This window comes from Pteropus medius, unplaced genomic scaffold, assembly GCF_902729225.1.
Source record: "Pteropus medius unplaced genomic scaffold, Ma_sr-lr_union100, whole genome shotgun sequence".
Classification (NCBI taxonomy): Eukaryota; Metazoa; Chordata; class Mammalia; order Chiroptera; family Pteropodidae; genus Pteropus; species Pteropus medius.
Window position 1 is genome coordinate 12,909,094 of NW_024345601.1, and position 22,440 is coordinate 12,931,533.

Sequence of the window (22,440 nt, forward strand, 5' to 3'; positions counted from 1 at the left end):
AAGAAAAGGGAGTAAGTGTTTGGGGGTTTTAATTTATTTTAAATTAATTCCATAAACAGATTCCATAACCTGTCCAAGATAACAGGCTGACTCAGTTCTTCTTACCCTACTTCTTTCTTGAGCAGTAGGTTTTCTTACTCTTTCCATTTTATTGATTGTATTCCTTCTTCTTTTCAAAAACTACTTTTACTAATCTTTTCAGCCAAATAAAAACCAACCAAAACCAAACCAAACCAAACCAAACCAAACCAAACCAAACCAAACAAACCATTCAAGCCCTAACCACTCTTTAAGGACTCACGAAGTATGTACACCTTATGAATATTTTCAAGAAATTTCATTAAATCTGGTACTGAGTTCTGACTTATTTAGGAAAACATTGATCTGCTGTTTAACAGGCTTAGGTGAAGGACTTAGAGGGATTTTCACAGAGGCAGAGATATTACTCTAATTCTGCATTATACAGAATTAGAGAGAACCACCACATCTCCTGAAATGCTATGTATATCAGCAGGTCTCTCTTGCATTTTTCATGCACAAAATTGCCCAGATTCTTATTTTAATTGTTGATCCAGAGTATTCAATGCTACCCAAAAGTTTATCAAAGGTAATTCTTAAAATCCTATATTTTTTCTGAGTCTTTTTAGATTGATTAGAATTTTACATCTCTTCTTCTTATATATGTACTATAAACAAGGACTTTGAATCTTAAATTTCTCCCTTTTGGTTTTGCAGTTCTAAAATTGATTTCTCTCAATCTAGGTACAAAGAGAAGAGAACAAAATTGAGTGAGAAGAGAAAAGAGAACTTTGAAAACAAAAATGCAGAATGGCGGAGGAACAAAGTAGTTTAAAAAGAAAGTAATATGTATTACAGTTGATAAGCATCAGAATTTCTGTCAAAGGCATGAAAGGAAAAATTTGATTAATTAATAAAATGACTAAGTTAGCAGAGTTCCTTTTCTTCATAGCCCTATTTTAAATGTGAATGAAAAATAATTAGTTTTCAAAAGCCTTATTATTTTTCTTAATATCTTTTGTTGGTGATCACTAATAGAATTTGACATACAGAGAAATATGTGTGTTAAATTTAATGAAGTCACTTAAACTGATACCACCTTTTATGGAGTCTGTTATAGAAAGACCTAATTATTAATCTAGAAATTCACTAAGGTCACAAGAAAGCTATTTTCCAACTTAAATCCGTCCTTCTCACTCATATTTAAAAAAAACAAAAACAAACAAAAAAAACTTGCCATTTACCTAGATGTTACTCATATGACAACACAGATTACACAATTTGCCATCCCAGATATAACTGCTAAGGCAAACAACTATCATATTGCAGTGAAATAAAGTAATATATCTGTTAATTATGGATCATTTTTAAAGTATAGTCAAAACTATGTTTTTAGAGTTGAGACCATGTTGAAGCATTAAATATATATCATAATATGAAAAAACACAGAAAAAAATGTTAGCTGTTGTTAGATAAGTTTCTTCTTATAATTGATTAGCTTTAATGCTAAACAAGAAAGTGGAAACACTTTCTTGGAAACACTTTAATGCTAAACAAGAAAGTGGAAACACTAGCCTCTTTTTCCAGAGACTCTGGCAATAATAGAGTGATGCAGTGCATTCTTAAAACCTTGAGCAAGATCTGAGAACATACTTTTATGTGACTTACTTTTAATAGTGGAATAAAAAGCTATTTCAAAATGCTTTTTTCGTAAAATGCTTTGAGTATTTCATAACCTAGGACCAACTCAGCTCTGGGAAATTAGAAAAAATAAAAAGTAAATCATCAATAACAAATTTAAGCAAAAGATGTTACTCTATTAAATGCGTCTAAATGAGGTTATGAAATAATTTAAATCTTGAGAAAATAAAAATATGTGTAAATATACATTTAAAAAGAAAGGAGGAGGAGGATAGGTCAGACAGCATCAACAGGATAGGCTCTCAGTTTCTGCTTCATTGAAGTCCCATGTATATTTAAGGACTTAAAAAAAAAAAAAAAAAGAGAGAGAGAGAATGAGAGAAGCAAACCTTATTAGGATATATAACCAGCGTTTTTTTTTAAGTCTTCTTGCTGATAAACTATTTGAACTATCAAAGTGATATTTTACTTAAATTGTACTTCTACACAACTTAATTTTCAATTTCGTTAAATAGAATTTTGATCTCTTTTGATGAGCTTAAGGTTTTGCAGGTTATGTGCAGAATATCAAACTCTTTACTCTTATGTCTTTTTTTCTTTTCTCATGCTTTTTCTGCAAACCCAGCTTTCCTAAATGATTCTTTATGGTAACACAATGCAGACTGACAATTTTGGCAAAAGACGCTCAATGCCTGTAATTAAAACTTAGATAGATAACTTTTCTTTGCTACAAAAAATAAACATCGTTTCTAGAAATTGGGTCATATTTATTTGCTTTCCAAAGTCAATATTTCTGAATTGGTCCTAAGTTATTAACCCAAAGCTAATTTTCAACTTGGTGGCTCTGTTCATAAATGTGAAATATTAAACTGCTGGGTATTCAACTCATTTTTTAATTCCAAAAATATATTACAAACATCCCCCATCATGAATTATAGGACACACATACAATGAACTTATTATAAGGAGAACTATTTTTAAAGGCATTTTCTATTAAAAACCTTTTAGTATAAAAATTTGAGAAAACAGAGACAATGATGTGCTATAATTATGACATTAACACTTTTTATTTTGCCCATTTTTTCTACTACCATGTAATATATGCCTTTATTGCCCTATGATCTATTTTTAATAGAACATTTCTGATGTCCTTGAAAAACATAGCAAAAAATGTCCTTGCATAATTGAAATTTTCCACTGCAGGTTGAAAAACAAAACTTTTTATTAAAAGCTATGCCGATCACCTAATGCTAAACAATTGATTTGAGCAATGTTTCTTTCTGATTTTTTTAAAAAATAATGAACTGACTAGAAATTTAAAAGTGACTAACAAATTTGGTTAGTGCAGTCTAAAGAGTTAATGCTCAGATCAGTTGCTTACCTAATTTAAAGTTATTTAAGTTTGTTTTTATGCTCATATAGTAAAAATGATTTCCTATTAGGCCTAATAAGGAACCAATGTACAAATATTCTTTTATATATGGCAGAGATATAGGAAAACAGCCATTAGGATGATGAAATTAACAAAAGATATAGTGGTTTAAAACAAATAAGAGGTTGTTATAGCTATAAAAATTTTAAAATAATCCCATTTGGCAGTTCACAAGAATGTACTGTGTACCAAGCATTATCTGTGCGAGGTGTAAAGAGAAGGGAAAGGGCACATTTATGTAAATAATTCAGTGTGGAGAGTGGTATATAAATAGAATAAAAGAAGAAACTATCATGTTTTACAGTGAGCGACTAACTAGAATGTGACATTTTAACTGAGTCCTGAAAGGTGAAAGGAATGTTCCAACCAAAGAAAGAAAGGGAGAATATTCTAGGCATAGAAAAAGCATGACTAAACAGAAAGGGGGATGGAATGCACATAGGATATTTGGGAAATTAAAACAGCTTGATTGAGGGCTCGCAAGATGGTGTAGAAGGTAAAGGCTGTACACGCCTCCTCTAGGAACCACACCAAAAGTATAACAAAACTACAGAGCAACCAGTATGTGGCATTGCCTGAGGTCTAGCTGAACAGAAGCCCTACAATTAAGTCACTTCAAATAATAGGTCACCTCAAAATGGTTGGAGGAGCAGAGACGTGAAATGGCCCAGTCCCACAACACGCGTGATGATGGAGAATTGGGGGGCTATCTTGACTACAGAGCCCCCTCCCCCACCTGAGGAGTGAGGGGTCCTGGCTGACGTACACTGGGATCCCCAGTTCAGGGTTCCAGCACCAGGAAGAGAAGTCCCCACAACCTCTGGCCATGAAAACCAGCAGAGGTTGAAGCTGAGTGAGACAGAGGGCTGCAGAAAGTAGAGACTTTTTTCTTAAAAGACCACGCCCGGTCTTACCTGCTGATGGACTTGCTTACTCTGAGTTCTAGCTTTGGCTGGAGGGGCGCCGGGGATACGGGAAGGCGCTTTGTTGTCGGGCTTCAGGGCGAGGACTGGAGGGGTGGCTTTCTCCTAGATGGAAGTGCAGGCAGAAGCTATATTTCTTTGTTGGGCTTGCCCTCCTCTCAGCCACTCAGGTGCCATTAATCTGGATAACACAAGTTACTCTGCCTGGGGAAAACCCTGAGACTTTACCTCTCCCAACATGTGGGCCCACCCAAGCCACTTCCAGTGATTTATTCCATACAAACAGGTTGTCTTGGCTCCAGCTGTGAACTTTCATAAAATGTCTCAAAGACTCACAAATCCCAAAGAAGCAGCATCTGGCCTCGGTGTGCCTTGTACCTCTTACTGAGCAGCCCTGAGCGCACTAGTGGCAGCCGGCCTTGGTTTCTAACTTGGACCCTCAAGGCACCTATAAGTCCAGCACAGGTGGCAGCCATATATGGATTGCTTGGTGACGCTTACCTGGTGGCCCTGGAGGTGCACAGGCTATAGCTGAACTAGGCCTGCCGCTGGACCCCTTCCAGGACTATGCCATTGGGCCTCACAGCACACCTACTATATAAAGCAGATCTACTAAGACTGGGAAATTTAGGAGCCCTAACTAATTCATAGAAACAGACACAGGGAGGCAGCCAAGATGGGGAGACGAAGAAGTGTGTTCCATATGAAAGAACAGAACAAAGCTCCAGAAAAAGATTTCACTTAAATGGAGACAAGAAATATACCAGATGCAGAGTTCAAAACACTGGTTATAAGGATGCTCAAGGAACTTAGGAGAAGAGTAGATGAACTCAGGGAGAACTTTAACAAAGAAGTGTAAAACTAAAGTATGGAGATGGAAAACAATAGGGAGCCAGGAAAGAAATGAAGAATACAGTATCTGAAATGAAGAGTACGTTGGAGGGAATCAGAGTGGATGAAAAGGAGAATTGAATGAGCAACATAGAGGATGGGATAGCAGAGGATACCAAATCAGAATAGCAACAAGAAAAAGGAATCCGAAAAAAAATGAACATAGTTTAAGAAGCCTGTGGGGCAACATTAGCATCATTGGGGTACCAGAAGGAGAAGAAAGAGAACAAGGAATTGAAAACTCATTTGAAGAAATAATGATGGAAAACTTCCCTAACCTGGTGAAGGAAATAGACATTCAACTCCAGGAAGTTCAGAGAGTCCCAAACAGAATGAACCCGAAGAAACCTATACCAAGACACATCATAATTAAAATGCCAAGTTTGAAACAGAAGTGCCCATAAGACTGTCAACCAGTTTCTCAACAGAAATCTTACAGGCCAGAAAGGTTTGGCACAAATATTTAAAGTGACGAAAACCCAGGATTATAACCAAGATTACTTTATCCAGAAAAGCTATCATTTAGAATCAAAGAACAGATAAAGAGCTTTCTAAACAAGAAAAAGCTAAAGGAATTCATCACCACCAAGCCAGTATTACAGGAAATGTTGGAGGGCCTTCTTTAAGAAGAAGAAAATATGTATCGAAAGCCTAAATAAAGGATGGCAATAACTATACACATATTGACAAGTACTTTAAATGAAAAAGAATTTAAATGTTTCAATCAAAAGATAGGGGGGTCGCATGTTTAAGAAAGCAAGACCCTTACATATGCTGCCTACGAGAGACTCACTTCAGATTAGAAGACACACACAGACTAAAAGGAAGGGGATGGAAAAAGCTATTGCCTTGATGGACCTAGAAGGTATTGTGATGACTGAAGTCAGATAAAGACAGATTTCACATATATGTGGAATATGTGGACTCTAAAGAACAAAACAAACAAACAAAAACCAAACTCATAGATATAGAGAAGATTTTGAGGGTTACCAGATTGGGGGGTTGGGGAAGTTGGTTTAAAAAGAGGAAGGGATTAAGAAGTACAAATTGGTGGTTACAAAATAGTCACAGAGATAAAAAACATAGCATGGAAAATATAGTGAATAATATTGTAATAACTATGTATGGTGTTAGAGGGGCACTAGATTTATTGGGGTGAGTTATACAGATGTTTAATCACTATGTTATACCCCTAAAATTAATATAATATTATATGCCAACTATAAATGAGTTATATATATGTTTAATAGATGAGTTATATAGATGTTTACCCCTAAAATTAATATAATATTGTATGCCAACTATAACTGAAAATTTAAAAAAAATATTAATAAACAAAGCTGGTTCACTGAATCTCAGATGTCAATGGGATAAACAAATGGAGAAAAGTATAAGAGAAGTGATCGATGGCCACATTATGATGGTTATAAATACCTTATTAGGGAGTTTGGCATGATCTTCTGGGGGATAAGAGGTGATAAAGGCTCATAAAATGGGAAAACATGTAGTCATACCAGCATTTATAAAGACAATTCTGAAAGAGCTGTGAAAATTAAATTGGAGGCAGGAGAGACTTAGTTAGGGTGAAGAAATCACAAAGGAGGCATTTAAAATCGACAGCCCAGGAGAGGACAGCAGTCAAAAGTAGTGAGAGGTTAATAAGCCAAAGACAGTGGGAGTAAGAAGAAAATGTGAGTATTCAAAACAGACTGCAGTAGTTGCTTGAAATCAACTTGATTGTTTAGAAGTTGTAGCGGGGAAAGGAAGAAAGAATAATGTGTGTTCTGAAATGAATGTCCCTGTTGAGGAAAGATATCATCGTTATTTCGATATTTTTAATAGGTCTTATAAAACATAGTATAAACCTCAACTATTTAGGGACTTTTAAAAAATATTGAAAATTTTGAAACAAATAAAATATATTTCTTTAAGAAGACATATATCTTGACTTCAGTCATTCTCTCAACAAGAATGTACTATGTGTCAATTTGTAAATGGCTACACTCAGTAATTAGTGTATTTCTAAGGAAGACCTTAGATATATATATACTTTTTATGTTGTGATTTCTCCCATCCACAAACCTCCTGTCCTTTTCAAGTCTGTTAACTATTTTCCCTTGAACGTACTTTTTTCACCATTGCACGGAAGTTTCTATGCCTTGCATTATTTGTTCACTCTTTCTCTCTTAAAAAAAAAAAAAATGAACCCAGACTTCTTTCTTATCCCTCTCTGCTCAGCCTCCCTGCCCCAACCTACTTACCTACATTCTAGTCCATGTGCCCCATCCCACTTAATCTTAGTCATCTCAATGATTAACTTGCTTGTGAAACATCAATGGTTTTATTGGTTTTCAGGCTTCTTTTACTTTTCTTTAAACTCTTGAACTTTCTAGTGCATTTTTAGCTCATCGGACAGTATATATTGCTTTGTAAGTATACTGTTTTATGCATTCATTTATTTCACAAATATTCATTGAGTTCCTTATTCATGGAAGGCACTATTCTAAGGATTTCATGTGCACTTTTAAACTCATCTCCAACCAAACTCCAAGATCACTGATAGAAAAATTGTGTATAATACATCTTAGTAGTCCTACCACAAACTGGTTTGTAGACACTTAATAAATATTGACTCCCTATTTGTATGTATGTATAAATATGCATTGTGTTTAGATATATATGAATATATATATTATTAAAAACAAGATAGCAAGCCCCAAATAGGGTTGCTTATTCTAAACCTCATGTCACCAAACCAAAACTTGATTATAGTTTCCTCTCCCAGAAATAGAATATTAAACAAATTAGGAATCACCTGATCAGCACTAATTAAGTAGTCTACCTGTTACGCCCCTGCCATCCCTTAAAGAAAAGTAAACTTGCAATAATCAATCTGTTTTTTTGTATAGTATAACTTCTTTATTCCTTTTCCTTTCTGTCTATAAAAGTCTTTCATTCTGTACAGCTCCTTGGAGCTCCTCTCTATCTGCTAGTTTAATTAAAATTGATTTTTGCTGAAATAAACTCTTAAAATTTTTGATATACTTCAGTTTATCTTTTAACTATATATATGTATTTAATTGCATCACAGTCTATAAGTAACAATGACAGAAACAAGTGCTAATAAAAATAAATTAACTATAATGAATCTTATGTATAAGTATACAATTGTATATAAAATTTATTTTCTGTCCCTCATAAATCCAACTTTTCCTTATAACTAGATTTTTGAGAATATTTGACCATTATAAAAAGATGAAACTTACACTATTCTCCATGTTCTCTCTCTTTTGTCTCTGAAAGAACTGTTCATAGAATTATCCCACTTGGTTTTTTTGTTTTTTTGTTTGTTTGTTTGTTTTTTTCCAGAAATAGCACGTAAGCATTGAAATGTCAAAGTAAATGGAGAAAGCAAATTTCATTTTGACTGTGACAATAAAAAATGAATAAATAAATAAATGTGGCTTTTTCTACAAAGTGAGAGAAAAAAAGACACTGTACATATGAGTAAAAATCTACTTTTTATCATTGTGAAATATGAAAATGTAAAACTCAAGCTAATTATATATATATATATTTGAAAGCACTGTTGCCAGTGGAGTGAAGTAAAGTTACATGTTGACCTTTGAAAAGCAGAAAGGCTCACTAGAAAATAAAAATGTTGAGTGTTTTGAGTTCTCACAAAATTGTTATATGTGCTTGTTCTATCTGCCCCTACTCAGGCTAAATAGGTATGCATATTTAAAAAAAAAAGAAAGAAAGAAAGAAAAAAAAAGACAAGACAAGAAAAGAAAAGACAAGGCAAGAAAAGAAAAGAAACTATCAAAACTTAAATATGCTAAGAGACATTAATAGATTAAACACATGCATGCATACACACACATACACACATCTATCCACTCAAAAAATCGAATTATCAATTAACAAGTAGACAAAAAAAAAGGTGGTTTGAGGAGACTATCCAAAGTCCAGGTATAGTAAACATATTTACTGGATGTACACAATTATTAACCAGCTGATGACCTTTGGCCATAATTAGATTTAGAGCTGCAATCATGGCCCCGTGTCTACTAGTTAATATCTCCAAGCTAGTGCCCCTATTTCTTCAATAGGTTCATAGACAAATTAGCATCTACAATAGATTGTCTCTTATGTAAAACTTCAATAATTGGAATATTACTGAATCATTTCCCATAAAATATCTCTTATCACCTGACAGGCATTGATTGTGGTAAGGGTGGTTTAATTCCACAATAGTAATGATTACACATTTCTCCAGAAGACCACATTCTGGTTCCCTTCCTGTTCTCTACAATCTTTTCATAGTTCCAGTTCTAATGACTGAACACATCCTTTTATTTATTTTATAATCTTTTGTTTAAGTCGGTTTAATGAAGATCAGGTTTCTACTTTTAGAACCCATTCAATTTATTTAAACTTGCTCAATATGGGCATCAAATGTGTTAAGATAAATTTCTGGAAAGGATGCCATTTACCTACCCTGTCCTTTCCAAAAACCATAATGCTCACAGGTTAGAATTTACCTGGGTCAGATATGCATCTTATAAAAACATCTCCCAAAGTAAATATGCAAAAGCACTTATTCTTTGAGGCTTTGAGGAAAAATACTTGCTGGCATATTAAGTATGGGAACTCCTACAGATTTATTTCTCTTTTAATGTTTTACATACCTATAAAAGCTCTGAAAAGTCATTTATCAACACTGTAACTAAATAAATTGTTTTTATTATATATCAGCTAAGCCCTTTTCACGTATTTTTCTTATTTGAGTTTTCCCAATTTATTTTCTTAGTATGATTACATCCATATTTGATCACATGTTTCCACAGACAATGTTCTCAGTCCCTTGTCTGCAATTTCAAAGTTAAGACTTTAAATGCTAAGTTTCAGTTACACTTTCTATGGGCTTTCCAACCTCTCTTCTTAATTACTCGGTGAAAAATTTCACTCTATATCTTACATATGCTGCAAAATGCTAGACGGAGAATATTTATTCATTGAAAATGTTGTTTTTCTATTTTTAAAGTCAGAATTTTGATCTGTTTACTTCCAAATGCTCTGAGTTTGTATGAATTAGTGCAGCAATTGGAAGGTGTTTTATACATCACTTTTTTTTGGAGGAAAGAGTAACTTTTCATGTAAAGCCTAAAACAGATTTATAGATAATAAAAGCACCATGATAAATTATTTGCTATGCTATAAATCAGCTCTTTTACTCACCAGAAGAAGTGATCATAATTTTACTCGTTTTACCTTCTTATACCTTTTATTGTTTAGGCTACACAGCATCACAAGCAAATTTTTACCATTAGTCACTACATACTTCAAGCTCACTGAACTGGACATCTATTCTTTCTGATTAGACTCATCATCTATTAAAAAAGGCAAATTATATTAAGCTACTGAATACATCTACACATTTTAAATACTAGGTCTGTGTTTGGGGTGGAGGGAACATAAAATTCACAGAAAGCTTCAATGAAATTATTTTAGGCAACATATAATTGAGCATCCCTTTAGTTTATGCCTAAACTCATAAGAAAGTAAGCCTTTAGGAAAGAAGAAGGAGAAATAACCTCTTTTCTTTATATTCAGGAAATATTCCACAACCTAAGAAAATTCTAAGACAATCATATACATAACTGAAATAAGTATATTTGTTTGGGGGTCACCTGGGTTCCAGTTGGCCAAAGATTCAGTTATCCAGCATGCAAAGGTAAAGAAAATAGAACTCGCATACAATTCATATCAAAGGCAAAGCAGGTTAAATGTATTCCTCTCAGCTTTTATATCATCCCCTTCTTAGCTCCCAGTATTTCCATTTTTCATGGCATTTTCTGCCTGTGAGGAAGTTTTGAATATTAAGTGTTAAACTAATCATATTCTTGGATAAAACACTTTAGAGGGGGAGATATGCATTCTTCTTCGAGTCTACTGGGAAGACTCCTGGTAGATTTTATGCCAACAAACGAGGCTACAAAAGCACAAAGTGTGCTTCTCTGAAGGTCTTGGTAACTGCACTCCTCTTCATCGGTCTATCTTCCATTTGATGATAACATACCTTCCACAGCACTGAGTTAACTGCACAGCAAAGATTCTTAATGAATACCTGTTGAATGAATCAAACCAAAACCTACTCTCTGAACTATTTGCTGGAGTATTCACTGCAGAAGGGTTACTGAGCTTTCATTTTGCTTATTATTTGAGCATGTCTCTTTTTTATCTATGGCAGCATCTTTATTAGATAGAATATAGAGCTCTCTTAGAAGACTATTTTCTCTTAGTTTTCTGAAATTTTATTAAATAAGCCTTTCTACATATTTCTCTAGCATTTAGGTTTGAATGATGAAAGTCAAGATTTCTTACATAATTCATTTGTTAAACTATTAATGATGTTTCCAGAGTCTTCCTAGCAATAACATAATTTTCTAATATTCTTTTCATTGAGCAGTATCATAAGTAAGCTTCTAACAATTAATTCTTAAGATAAAAAAATCTAACATAAATTTATAGTCTACCAAATGTTCTAAAAGACCCACACTTATTGAATGCATTGACTGGAAGCTATTTGAAAATGTCACAGAATCAGCTTTTGCCTAAACTTCCCTCAAAAAAATCATGCATATATTTTTTTTTTGCCTTCTATAAAACTGAATCAAGATTGGAGACTATAATGAACCCTCATTACCATTGTCATTTCAAAATCTCATCTTCACTTCTGATGGTCTATCAATATTATGAGTCTTTCTCTCAGTCTTTCAAAGGCACACAGCCCCTAATGTTATCTATAAATTCATCATCAGTTATACGCTATTATCTCAACAATAAAAAAGAATGTAGGATGAGAATTTCTGCAACAAAATGAAAAAGGGCAATATTTCTTTCATTTTTCACTCTTAACACTTAGGTCATAAGAACAGATTGATTTGAGTTCTTCTTATTATTCCAAGTCCCATTTTATCCCCTCGGCATTTCACGTGTAAATCTGTTCTAGCTAAAACTCCATAGAGATTTTTGATGTGTAGAAGCTGGGAAAATAAATCAATTAAAAACTGCAAGCACTTACTCTGTTTTGAAATAAATGGAGACATGGCTTTATCTTTGAGACACAGTATTCCTTCATTTTGGAGAGTCGTCTTGGTGATTCCACATTCTTCGCCACAGTCCATTTTCCATCATTCCTTGCCTGCTCTGAATCACTAGAGAATGACTTTTTCAGCCTAGGTTTTTGAGAAAGCTGGTATCTGGTTGGATTCAGCTAATGGGAGGCACCCTCAGGAGAACAGGACAAGAAAGAGAGAATAGAATATTTCTTCCTCTCATCCTTCTGGCCATAGCATTTTATTTTAGGAAGTAGCTGAGCCCTCCAGAAATATTCTTCCTACTGGGTAGCAATTCATTCACTGTTCCACTTTTTTACTGGGCTTCAGTGACACTGTTTTCTTTCCTTATCTATTAAGATTTGAACAGAGGAATTTTATCCTGAATTTATTGTCTTTAGTTGTTTCATCGTTCAATGTGTATCCTCTTAACCCTGAGTTGATGACACTTTTTGGCTGTAATCTCCTTTGGGGCCAGGGATTTTGGTCTTGTTCATCACTCTATCTCTATCAGCCACTGAAGAATACCTGGCACATAATAGGTGCTTAAGAGATATCAATGCTGAAAGTTCAGTCTAGAATAAGACACTATTTTAGACTGTTCACTTGTGTTTACCGCACACTAGATAATACTTACAACTTTCAAAACTTGAAGACTCTGATACTCTGAAAAGTACATAGATGCCCCTTGGTATCATACAGTCCTGGGATTATTTTTGTCTCTACCTTTTACTTTGAGGTATTGTGGTCAATTCTCTGCGCTTCAATTTCTTCATCCGATAATACTGTTTTATAAGTGATGTGGTGAGGATTACATTAGATAAGTTGTGTAAAACACCCAGCACTGTCTCTGGAACAATAAAACTAATCCTACTACTCTTGTTTCAGGATGAATGTATTTTTGAAATCTGGACAATCTTCCTCTTTCCCACAGAGTAATAAAGCTCTTAAAAAGAACAGGCTCAACATGGCTACTCAATTAAAATTACCAGATTTTGAAAAGGTCAAAGCAGTATAGCATACCTTTATATTTCATAGATTATTGAATGCATTAACATTCCAATCCTTCATTCTTAAAGAAAAGATTATAATAAGAACCAAAAATGGGCACACATGAATCCTTTCCTATGACAATGCTTGTTCCTTTTCTGGGAAAGGTACAAATGTAACCTCTGCTGACACTGAACTTCAATTTGGATGCCACATTGTACTTCTGGTTTTGATAAAAAATGGATACCCAGGAGGAGAGCAATAGGAAATATGCTAGATGCTCACAAAAGAAAAACACTTTCAAATATGCTGTGGGTTAATTTCAATCAAATTGCCATGTCTAGAAAATTATGTAATTGACATCCCTGCTTAAGAATATTTTGAGTGTTCACAAGGCTGGGCTGGGCTTTTTACACAGGATTTAAACAAGCAATCAAGCATCTGTTTCCCAAATTAAATAGCCAAAAGACTAACTGATATGAGTTCATGATTACAGTGTTAAATATTACAATGTTAAAATGCTTGATCATTTTCAAGTCAATCAGTTTTATTTTTATTTTTCATGATATTTTCAGGGATAACATAGACTTGTAATCACTGACTCTTAGACTCACAAATGGCTTTAGGGACCTCTTAACCCATCTCTCTCACTTTATGGATGAGAAAACTGAGGATCACAGAAGGTAACTGGCTTGTCTAAGGTCAAAAAGTTAGTTAGTTGCTAAACCAAAATAACACTGAAAACAACTTTAATTTCAAACAGCCAGCTATTGAAATTATTTCATGCAAATTATCTTCTCTTCTAAATTTGTCTTTAAGAAAGTGTTTGATAACATCTGTGATGAGAGAATTACAGAACAAGTTGTTTGGATCACTTGAAGACAACTATGAAAATCATGAAGGATAAATACCTCAGTATTAAAGATTTCAAGGTGTTCCTTGAAATCTCCTAAAGAAAAGTCCAGCACCTCATTCCCTTCCCTCTAGTGGCCATTTGGACCAAGATTTTGCAACAAGGTTAGGCAAAATGTCACTTCAGTCCATTCAAAAAGCAACTAGTTATTTGGGACAATTGATTTATCATTTGATAATAGGTGTTCAAAATATAGTTACTTGAACAAATGTGGTACAAAATATACAAAATATTATATTTTCACATATTAAGACATGGATTTGATATAATAATGAAAGGTGGGAAGAAAGGGTGCATATGGTAGAAAAGACTTATAGGAATAGCATAATATTTATCCTCTAGGCAAGCATATATTCTATAAAGAGATGGATCAGAACCTAATCCATGTTCATTCCAGTAGATGTTAAAGTAAAATGACCTTCTGTTACAGATTATAGTCCTAAAATGCTGTTTTCAAAGATCTGTGCTACAGTCTGTAAAAAGGCCTGGTTTTATAACTTTTGTTTTGGCAGACAAAACAAATAATTTAGCTTGATAATAGTTTAAAAAAAGAAATATTGTTAATGAGTGATTAATTCCTTCATTTAAAAGAATATGTCGGATATTTCTCTTTTTTTGTTTTTTGGCAATAACGAGGATTCAGTGTTTTCCTGGTTATGGAGGATTTTACTCTATGGTTTCTTCTTTCCAGGCAAAAGATTAAACTTAGTTCTGAATGTTTTTCCCCAGGCATCATGGGTAGAAAGCTGTGTTTTAACCCTTCAAGACTCCGATGGCATTCAAATGGATTAGCGTGAGTTAGATAAACTCTGCCAGTAATCCAGGAACTCTTCTGATTTACTTTCTTAAGTGTTAACAATACTTGCCCCTAAAGGCTTCTTTGCTCCTTTATTTTCTGTTGCATGCCTATATTGCAGAGTAGATACAATCAGTAGAGTAAATGTAGATTTCTGAGATACAATCTCTTGTCACGTAGCTTCTCTACTCCTACATACTATCTAGTTATTTTTCATCTGCTTGCCCAGGGTCTCAATGGTCTTACTTGGTCACCAGGAAGCCTGGCTTCTATAGACTGCATTTGCCAGTTCTCGAACCCTCCAACTTCCTGTTAGGTTTGGCAGAGTGGAAGGAAAGAAAAGTGCTGCTGAGGTTCTGGTTAGAGCCACATTTCTCTGTGGTCAGAGTTCCTGTTAGCTGGCTTCTACTCCAGGCCCCAGCTTTCACTGATCTCTGGTAATATCATCTTCTTCCCTAATTCCTTCTGGACAAAGGGTTGGGATGACTTTCAACTGTTGCTAGTTCCTGAGTGCTTCATATTCCCCAGATGGTTTCTTTAGCCACATCCATACCTCTGTCTATAGTACTGTCATAGCTTCATTAACTTCTCTTTGGTTAAAACTTTTGTGTGAGCCCTTTATCACTTTCCAGGACACTGAATAATATGCTGCTATCACTATATTTCTAATCTTTGTCTGTTTTCCATTATAATAATTACTTTTAATGTCAGACAAGGTAATGGCTGCCTCATTTTGCCAAGTTCCTCAGTATCCACTGCAAAGCCATGCAAGTGGCATTTGATTGAAAATACCATTTAATAGTATAGAGTATAAACTGCTTTGTCTTATTAAAAGTTGTCATTAAAAGTCTTCATTAAAACCATTTGAAAACACACAGGTTGCTAAAGAGCTAGAATTGCTTATGCCTTTGATTTGGACCATGATGACCAGTGTACCATAGCAAGAAAAAAAATATTGATATTCACAGTTTATATTGTGTCCAAACATCAACAATAAAAAAATTCCTTTGTTTTGCATGGGTATAGCTTTTTATAAATCTTGTTTGTGAAAGATAATGCAGAGGGATTCATAATTTGTAGGACTCTTTGAACTTCAGTTGCCTCTGATTGTCCTCAAAGGATCTTGATTTCCTATCACTAAAATTTGGGATTTTGCATCTGAAATTTCTTTCATGTGGGCAAATTATTTATTCATTTTTGCAACAGAATATTTGTTGGGTGCCTACCACATATCCTTTTATAGTTCTTGCTCTAGGAACTGGTACTATGGTGGTACAAGAAGTGAACATGTAAATAAATCAACAAACAAACGAATAACAGATAATTTAAGATATAAATACATACTGGAATGGCAAGAAAACAGCAATACAGTCAAGAAATGGGGCAGAGAGACTTTCAATAGTGTTGTCAAGGAAGATCTCAGTTTCTATTCGATCTGAGACCAAAAATGACCAGAACAAGACAAATGTGCAAAGGTCTAGGGTAGGGGTCAGAATACTATGGTGGCTTGTGGACCAAATCTAGCTCATCACCTGTTTTTGTAAATAAAATCTTTTTGGATAGAGGAGCAGAGCCATGATCACTTGTTCATGTGTTGCCTATGGTTGCTTTTTTCGCTACAATGGTTCCCAAAGGTGAAAATATTTACTATCCGAGCTTTTAAAGTAAAGTTCATGGATCTATGGTCTTGGAGAAGAGTATCCTAAAGATAAAAAATGGGCTAGTTCATGGGCTGAAGTCAGGAACAAGTTTGGAGGCCCATGTAACTGAAGTGTGTGTGTGAGGGAGAGAGTGGATGGAGACCATGGTCTGAGTTGGGCAGGGTCAAGACCATGATAAGCAGACTAGATTTTATTCTACATGAGGAATAAAGACATTTTTGGTTTTTATTCTGAGAGTTAAGTAACTTATTGTTTACTTTTGAAATGCTGAACATTCTAGAGATGTATTTTCATAGATAGATTTGATTCTCATTTTTCATAACAAATATCTAGCTAGATAAAATAACTGGTCTCATTTTAGAGGTGAGAAAAATAAAAACTAAGGGAGTTTAAGTGACTGGTCAGAGATCAAAAGGTAAGTGGCCCAAATCTAAGAGGCATGTGACTTCATGAGAAAAAAGAGACATTTTACTCCCAACTGCTAGTTTTTGGTGTGCCAGCCTTCACACCTCCAACATTCTCATATACAGTAATAATATAACGAGGGAGTACAAAGACAGTCTGTGACTCTGAATGCATGTTCTGCGTGTTTATGCTTCGCGATGCTTGAAATTCCAGCATTAGAAGGTCCAAATTAGACATTTGGCATCTCTGACTAGGTTACAAAATAATTGTTCCTATTCATTTTGTTCATGTAGATGCTAACTTTTCTAAAGAACAGTTTAAAAAGTGCACTTGAGTAAAAATAAGACAATAAGGCAAGATAAAGTATAGTCCTTCTACCAGGCAGACACCCTCAATGAAGGAACAAATGCTTTTGGAAAGTTTCAGTTCGATGACACCCCCAAACTTCCTGGCCAGTGTGTGACAGACTCTAGAGAACAGGGAGCTCTTACTTTTCCTTGTATTACCAATCCTTGGCTCAGTCTTTGGCAGGCTTTAAATGAAGGGATGTTTTCAAAGAAAATGAATGTCTTAGATACAAATAATTTCAGATCGAGCACCAAAATAGAAATTTTCTTGACTCAGAACATGTATGGAAACTCTAAGTACAATTATGTGGTGAAACTGAAAATTCCCAAATCAATCTCTTTCTCTTCTCTTGACTCTTGACCTGACCATCTGCCAGCATCATCCCCTTGTGGGAAAGTGAGATTTGGCAGATCATATTAATGGAGCACTGAAGTGAGAGGGAGCAGAAGGGAGAGAGGATCCTTCTGTTCAGGTTTACCACCTTCTCCTGACATGGCATTCCTTTCTCTCCCACATCCATAATCCTAATTAAACAACCACCAGGTCCCTCTGGATGTTCCATGCCCAAGACCTGTCTACAAAGCCTGTGCTGGCTCCTCAGAGGTGTGGCTCTGTCCTCAGACTCAGCTGGGCAGCAGCAGCGGCAACTGGAGGAAGGAAAGAAAGGCTGAGAACTATAACAAAATTCTTGCCTGAACCACTATGGACAAACAGGAATAAAATAAGAAAAGAAGAAGGCCCTTGACAGGAGAAAGTCTCTCTTGTTTCCACAAAGCTGAACCTCCATTGAGGGAGTCAGCTAATTTATAATAAGAGATCTGGTGATGCTCAGGTCTCCCCAATGTTGATCGGTGGTGATTCTCTAGAACTGCTGTATCTGATACAGTGGTTACTAGGCACATATGACTACTGAACACTTACTAGTACATGTTATTAATGCAATGTGTTTAAATAATATTTTAGATTCAATAAATGATTAAAATTAATTCCATTTGCTTATTTTTACTTTTTAAAAATATTTTTATTAAAATATAGCTAACATGCAATATTACGTAGTTTCAGGTGTACACTATATTCAACATTTATATAGCTAAAGAAGTGACCCATGATACATCTAACAATCATCTGACATCATGCAAAACTTCACAATATTATTGACTATATAGGCTATATTTTACAACATATCTCTATGACTTATTTGTTTTATATCTGGAAATTTGAACTTCTTATTCCCCTTCACCTTTCTCTTCATTTTTTTATTTTTAATTCTAGTGACATTCAATATTATTTTATATTAGTTTCAGGTATACAGCATAGTGGTTAGATATTTTAATAATTTATTAGTTTTACTTTTTTTAAATGTGGCTATTAGAAAAATTTTAATTACGTATTACATATGTGTTATCATAGTGTTGTTGGAGAATGAAAAAAATAAAACTGGAGATCAAGGAAGGTGAAGATTTAGGACATAAACAGAAGAGGAACCAAAAATCCTCACCAAATATCTCAATTTGAACATAAAAATACTCCTAATATCATTAATTCAATAATTTTTTTTTCCAAAGAAAATAGCGCATTAACCCATTGACATCTTCTGAAAGTTCAAATCACTGAAAATCACCATTATTTCAAACTGTTACTTATTCTTAACTGGTATCAAATGATTTTGTTTTGCTCCCTCAAAGATACTGTAAGCTCTTTAGAAGCAAGGATCACATCTTAATATTTTTTTCTTTATTTACCATAATATCTACCAAAACAATGACACACATAACTATTCAATAAATTTTGATCGTCTGATTAACCAAAATAAAATAAAAAGTAGTTTTAGAATAGATAGTTATTGAGTTAATGGACAGCTTGGGGTGTGTGTGTGTGTGTGTGTGTGTGTGCATGTACACCAGTGTAACAATAGTTAGCATGAAGTTACTGGCCATGACTCCTACCTCGCAAACTATTGTTGCTAGGGAAATATTTAATAGTAATAATACACAGTAATGTCATAATGGTCATAATCCTGATCAGTACCCCATATTAAGTATCTACTCTGAGCCAAGAAAACCTCTTCCCACTAAAAATGGTTTCCTTTATTTCCCACCCTAGAACCTTATAGTGAAGAATAATGAATCCCAAAGATATAATGCTTCTGTCAAAGACACTGGTGAAAATAAAAGTTTAGATTTGAGACTTGGAGTGTTATAGTACCATTCAGCCATGTCTTTCACAAAGACCTAAAACTAGAATAAAACTAGAATAAAACATAAACTTTGAAGAAGAAAAAAAATGAATAGCATAGATCATTCAGTACAGCAGATACCAACCAGCAATACCAGACCTGTTTTCTTAAGTGCAGTGTTGTTGAGGAAGAACTAAAGACTCATAGCAGAACTTAAATTATGTAGAGACATTTCTTACTGAGTGATTACAATGTGTGGATCCAAGCATTTGCAAATATTGTTTATATTTTAGGTATTTTTGTTCCCATTTTACAAATTAAAAAAATAAAACTCTGAAAAGCCAACTCATCAGAGTTTACAAATCTCATCTGAGGTTTGGTTAGGATTTAAAATCAAATACATCTATAATGAGTTTTCATAATTACTTCTTTTGCACACGTGCATTTTTTGAACATGATTATTTGTAATAAATTGTACATCGATCTAATTCCTGAGTGTTTGTTCATTTGTTATCATAACATTTTCATTTGTTTTAAAAAGTACACAGTTAAAGATCCTTTTGGGAAGTGTTGTGTTGTATCCAGACTATCACAATCATGACTGTGACACATGTGTAGAAAAATCTCAGATGAGTAACTTTCTGTATGTAACTCAATTGTCATGAGGCTTAATTGTATATGAGTAATACTCTGTATGCTACATATTGCATGAAAATAATTGGACACTGATGCTAAAGGGAGCCACAGCACCCTAAATAAACCAGAGAAACAGAGGCACCATTCTACCCTGGATCATTAGGTAAGCATACACTGTTTTGTTCTGGCCCATGTAATCCCCAAACCATATATTTATGAGTGCAGGGTTGTGAACATTTTCATTTCATTTTTGTGACTATCACCTAGTTTTTCATCTTGGAATGTTTACAACAGAAAAAAACAAAAAACGAAAAATGCTTAAAGACTATGACAGTAAAAATGGGGATGGAGAAGGTTGTAGTGATGGAGAACAAAAACATTAATGCTACATGTTTTTTTTAACTTAAGTTATGATTTTAGAGAAAAAAATATATAATTGTTTTGAGAAAAATTTGAGTTTTTGAAATACAGCAAACCAAGGACTCGAAGCTTTCTAACTTCAAATTTCTTTCAGTGCTGCCCACTGGTTCCTGCAAACAACAATCTTGTAGAGTATATAGATTTACATGTTTCTCTATAAAATATTTAAAGATTAAAAGTAGAAGCTACTTTCAGGCAAAAAAAAAAATCCTTTGATATTGCTTCTCCACAAAGGCTTTGATTTTATTTTAAATAGATCAGATTTCAGTTTGGAAACCTGCACAGAGTAACCCAGGGCAAAGCAGAGTGGTGCTCAGAACAGACTGCACATGAGTAGAAATGCAGAGCAGAGATACTAGGGCCTTCAGACGTCCTTTCCTATCAGGAATTTTTGTTCTTGAAAGCGTGGCCTGAGAAAAACGGGAAATATGAATCATTCATGTGAGTTCATTAAAAAATTGGATCTCTTGGTTGTTGAGAGACAGCACAGGGGGCAGACCTCTTCTATCATTTGAATTTTAGTATTAATGAGATCTTTTCTTCAGAGGGAGAATGGGAAGTGAGCAGGAGAGAATTGAAAAGCAGGGTTTGGCAGTGGTGAGAAGAGGCTTCGTGGTGGTGGTGGCATTACGTGGCAGTAGAGTTGGAAATGGAAGTGATTGTAATAATGAAGGTGATGATGATGGTGGTGGTGGCAGTATTGCTGGTGGAAAGAAGGTATGGAGCAAGAAAATGTGAACAGAGGCAAGGATTCTACAGGAACACCTCCATTGTCCCCTAGTCATTCATTCTCTGATGTAGACCTTCCTTCACTATATTAATTTAGATTTTCTTGAAAGTTTGTACTTGACTGACTAAATTGTATCATTTGCAGAATTTCTGTATCAGCCATTCCATTCAACTGAAATCTGAATAAGGGATGTTGTCTTATTGCTGTTGTTATGGGGAGGAGAGGCAAAGGGTCTCACAGCAGCCTCTTCTGTGCCAGGAAACTTCACAATAGGCCACAGAGCATTGGCTTTTTTGCCTTCTTGCTGGTTCTGCCTTAGAAGTCTCTGGGGGGAAAAATGCATCCAAAGGAATAACCTAGAGATGAGAAAGACATAACAGGTGGGGACAATCATTTTGCCTGAAAAATATTATCTAGTCTATTTTTAACATGATGCCCTTTCTGTTGTGCCTCTGTGTTATCAGAAAAGTCTTCTGGGGAAAACCTCTGGGCTGTTTCATTGACAAATAAAGATAAGATCAATTACGTGAGTAAACTGCTGTGGCAAACTTGAAGAATACTAGCAGAAGAGGCCCAGAGGGAAACTCAAGGTGAGGACCCTTCTCTCTGTCACATCATTATCCATGTGTTTTGCATGCAGAGTTCCAAACAGGGTATCAGCAGGGAATAAAGAAAATAACACCAAAGCAGTAACACAAAACTAACATCTATTCACACACACACCAAGGGAATGTTGGATAAAGAAGAGTTGGAAATATTGGTATTGCTGGAAAACGTGACTCTCAACTTAATCTTTATAGGCGGAAAGGCTTGGAATATTCTAAACTTAAGCAAGCAGCACTGAAATACCTTATACCACCATCTAAATTAGTGGTTTGCAAGAGTTGGTCCAAAGCCTAGTTTTTTTTTAATGTTAATTATTTGGCACTATCCACATAATTTTTGATTTAAAATTTTAAACCTGTGATGGGGCTTAGAAATCTTTGTTTCACTTTTAAACTCCTCAAGGATGTTCTTGTTGAACCCACCAAGACTGTGTACCTGAATTTAGAAAGAGATGTTGATGTTGGCCTTTTGTCCACATGATAAATTTCTCTGTCATCTGTAACTATTACTCTGGCTAGAAATCACCCTTCAGGTTTATGATAATCATATAAACAAAAATAAAAGATAGAGAGAAGGTAAAGCAGGTGGAAAAAATATATTTAAATCTAGATAACATGAGAAACAAGGGCACATTATTTACCAAAATATAGAAGGAGGGGAAGAGCTGGACTTTAGAGGATGGCCCCAAGGTTGATGAGTATGAGCTGTTGAAATCTCATTCAGTTAGAAATGT